Raw genomic sequence first — 4,394 nt, 5'->3', positions numbered from 1 at the left:
GTATTGTAAGTTACACTTTTCATTTCTCAATATTCATTGCTAATATACAGAAATACAATTAATTTTGTGTATCTGCTTTGTATCCCATGACCTTGATAAATTCGCTTATTAGCTCTAGTAGATTTCTGTAGAAATTAAATTGCCATTTTAAAACCTATATTCTTTCCAGCAACGTTAGCAAACTAATACACTTGTCTTATTGCATCAAGTACAATGTTGAATAAGTGATGTTACCAACCCCAACCAAAACCGTTCTTGCCAATCCTAAAGAATACCTAGAGCATTATATAAGATTCTACAAAGTTTCCATGCACTAAGGTAACTTTCCAGAAATCTACAACCTCCTGATAGGTCAATGGACCAGATAAGTTCTAAAATGCAGAGGAACCAGTCTTTCCAGAACATCAACTAATTCCGTCCTCCTATTCCATATTATCGACAGCCCCTTTCAACATAAAAAATTAGAATGGGCATAGCTCAAATACCCCTAAAGAGTGAAAGATCAAAGGTGATGGTGGAGTTATACAAAGAAGGTAAATTTAACAAATGAGTATGAGTGCTGTATCATTATATTGATACTTCTTTTAGTCTTCAGTACCTTAGGGCAGCTAGAAGTAAAAACCTAAAATTGTGGAATTGCAACCTATACCAAACTCTGAAATCTGTTCTACAACTAATTGTTGCACTGTGCTTTGAAAAATATTGCTTTTTTGTATGTATGTTATTTTTCACAAAAAGAAAAAAGTCGATTGTGATGATAAATGCATAGTTATATGAAAAACAAAAGAAAAAAGAACAAATGAGTATGATTGCTGAATCATTATATTGATATTTCTTTTTGTCTCCCATTTCTTAGAGCAGCTAGAAGTAAAAACCTAAAATTGTTTAATTGTAAACCATACTGTTCTAGTTTGCAAGCTGCCAGAATGTGGTATACCAGAAACAGAACGGCTTTTTAAAAGGGGGATTTATTAAGTTGTGAGTTTACAGTTCTAAGGCTATGAAAATGTCCAAATTAAGGCATCAACAAGAGGTTACCTTCAATCAAGATGGGCCAATGAAGTTCAAGGTTTCTCCCTTAACTGGAAAGATACATGGTGAGCATAGCAATGTGCTATGCTTCTCTCCAGGCTTCTTGTTTCATGAAGCACCTCCAGGGGCATTTTCCTTCTTCATCTCCAAAGGTCTTTGGCTGTGTGGGCTCTAGTGGCTCTTTGCAAAATGGTGCCCTCTTAAAGGGCTCCAGAAGCAACCCCAACTTGAATGGGCACAGACACAACTCCACAGAAACCATCTAATCAAAAGTTACCACCCACAATTGGGTGGGTCATTTCTCCGTGGATAATCAAAAAGTTCCCACCCAGGGCGGGCCATGGTGGCTCAGCAGGCAAGAATGCTCGCCTACCATGCCAGAGGACCCGGGTTCGATTCCTGGTGCCTGTCCATGTTAAAAAAAAAAAAAAGTTCCCACCCAGCAATAATGAAGAAAGATTAAAGGACATGGCTTTTCTGGGGTATATGACAGATTCAAACTGGTACACATACCGAGCTCTGAAATCTGTTCTACGCCAATTGCTGCAATGTGCCTCGAAATTTACTGCTTTTTTGTATATATGTTATTTTTCACACACAAAAAAACTCGATTATGATGACATGCACAGCTATATGATTATATTGTGAACTATTGATTTTACACTTTGGGTGGTTACACAGTATGTGAATATAATATATATATCAATAAAAGATTTTTAAAAATAAAAAAATAAAGAAAAATGAGTCATGTTACCAATTCTGGGGAAAAGTGCTCAATATTTCACCATTAAGTATGATGATACATGGGTCTTTAAAAGAATACTCTGGGCCGCCACTGCCGCAGGAGGCGTGAGGGGATAAAACCTTTCAGATGGTAGATAACAGTTTTTCAGATGGAGTTCCTTCAGATTCCTTGGAAGCTGCTAAAAATGCAAGTAATAAAGAAAAACTCACAGATCAGGTGATGCAGAACCCTCAAGTTTTGGCAGCTTTACAAGAACAACTTGAAAATGTCTCTCACACTCCTTCAAGCTATATTGAAACTTTACCTAAAGCAGTAAAAAGAAGAATTAATGCATTGAAACAACTTCAGGTGAAATGTGCTCATATAGAAGTCAAGTTTTATGAAGAAGTTCATGATTTGGAAAGAAATTATGCAGCACTATACCAGCCTCTTTTTGACAAGAGAAGGGAGTTCATCATGGATGATGTTGAGCCAACAGATGCTGAATCTGAGTGGCACAGTGAAAATGAAGAAGAGGACAAATTGTCTGGAGACATGAGAAATAAATTAGTTATAGCCGAAAAAGAAGCAACAACCGCAGAAGAACCAAATCCCAAAGGAATTCCTGAGTTCTGGTTTACCATCTTTAGAAATGTAGATATGCTAAGTGAATTAGTACAGGAATATGATGAACCAATCTTGAAACACCTTCAGGATATTAAGGTGAAATTTTCAGATCCTGGACAGCCTATGTCTTTTGTGTTCGAGTTCCACTTTGAACCCAATGACTACCAATTGAGTCCTGACTAAAACCTACAAGATGAAGTCAGAACCAGATGCGGCTGATCCCTTTTCCTTCGAGGGCCCTGAGATAGTGGACTGTGATGGATGGACTATTGACTGGAAAAAACGTCACAGTTAAAACAATCAAGAAAAAACAGAAACATAAGGGTCGAGGCACTGTTCGAACAATCACTAAACAAGTACCCAATGATTCCTTTTTCAACTTCTTCAGTCCCCTAAAAGCATCTGGGGATGGAGAATCACTGGATGAAGATTCAGAATTCACATTAGCATCTGACTTTGAAATTGGCCACTTCTCCCGTGAGGGGATTGTCCCACGCGCAGAGCTTTACTTTACCAGAGGGGCCATAGAAGATGCCGACAATTTTGAAGAAGGCGAGGAAGGAGAAGAAGAGGAATTAGAAGGTGATGAGCAGGGAGGAGAGGAGGAAGAGACTGAAATAAACCCCAAGCAGAAGGAGCCCAGCCAGCCGGCCGAGTGCAAGCAGCAGTGAGCCGCACCCCTGCGGGGCCGTCTGTCGGGATGCGGACACGGCACAGTTGTATCGCAGTGCCCACCTGCCTTGCTTCCAAGTGCATGATTTTCACTTTCACTTTCCCTTTTTCCTTATTATTTTGCTTACCTTGTACAGTGGCAACTTATACGCATTTCAGAAATAAGAGGTTTAGTTCCAGTGCCCTCTGCAGCCTAGGGTACCCTGCACTACTCAGTGAACTTTGCCCTTAGGGAGGGCCCCAGAGAGAGACCACAAGGGGGGGGGCGGGGGGATGGGCTCAGCCGAGGGGTAGGTCGCAGGTGATGTGGTCCCACCATTTCTGCCATTGGACTTAATACTTCCCTTTCTTTCGAAGAAACCCGTGCCCTTCAGTTTTAGCCACTTGAACCTGTTTCTGTGAAAGCTGCTCTGGCTGCTGCACTTGCGTCCTCTCAGCAAGGCCTTGGAGAGCCAAGTTGTGTTCTCCTTCGTGTGGTTTTCTTTAGTTTTATTTTCCTAGGGGTGGGGGTGGGGATCGTGGCACACACCGACGCAGAGGCGGTAGTTCTAGTGGTTCATTGACATATTTATTTGTTCATTCGTGGTCGGGAGGACTTTGCACTTAGGCCATTGCTCACCCTCCCAGTCCTGAACCTGTGCTGTGACTGGAGACCTGGTGTCTGAGCCGGGCAGAGGCAGCCACCAGGTGCAGCCGGGGTTCCGCAGGGAAGGAGCTGCTGCCCCTGCCACGGCTCCCGGAGGCAGGGCTTGCTCTCATGACACTCAGGCGATGTCCGCTGTTGAAGAGTCCAGAGCTTGTAGCTAGAGAAGCAAGATCTGTGGGTTGTCTGCAGTTTAGCAGATGAGGCTGCGGGACTGGGGTTGGAAAGGTAATGAGTCACTTCCGAGTTGTGCTTTCTCAGAAGCTCCTGTTCCTTGACCCCACCGCTCACTTTGTGTGGAGTGTCCAGAAGCCTGTGTCTGCAGCCTCGGCCTTGGCAGTGTGGGGCTCACTTAGGGCATGCACTAGCAGCGCTGGCAGCAGTGACCCCAGTTCGTGGAGAGTGCTTGGCCTTCCCTCAGGAAATGGTGTTCTCGGCGTGGACAGACTAGTTGGAATATTCTATTAAAGTTGTGGGACATGAACCAGGAAAAAAAAAAAAAAGAATACTCTGGCTGTTTTGTAAAAAAGCAAAGGCTAGTGATAGAAATTTGAGAGTCATCATTACATGGTGTTATGGTTAGGTTCATGTGTCAGCTTGGCCAGGTGATGTTGCCCAGTTGTCTGGTCAAGCAAGCACTGGCCAAACTATTACTGCAAGGACATTTCATGGGATGTTCATCTAATCAGCTGAAGG

The 4,394-nt window shown here is 42.8% G+C and overlaps 1 pseudogene; it reads left to right on the top strand.

Moving 5' to 3' along the window:
• The first annotated feature begins 1,857 nt into the window (after positions 1-1,857).
• On the top strand, positions 1,858-3,153 carry LOC143670142 (nucleosome assembly protein 1-like 4 pseudogene; annotated as a pseudogene).
• The last annotated feature ends 1,241 nt before the right edge of the window (positions 3,154-4,394 follow it).

This window comes from Tamandua tetradactyla, chromosome X (genome assembly GCF_023851605.1).
Source record: "Tamandua tetradactyla isolate mTamTet1 chromosome X, mTamTet1.pri, whole genome shotgun sequence".
In the NCBI taxonomy this organism is placed as follows: domain Eukaryota; kingdom Metazoa; phylum Chordata; class Mammalia; order Pilosa; family Myrmecophagidae; genus Tamandua; species Tamandua tetradactyla.
Note: the sequence above shows the minus strand (reverse complement) of the source record. Positions and strands in the feature narration are given on the sequence as shown.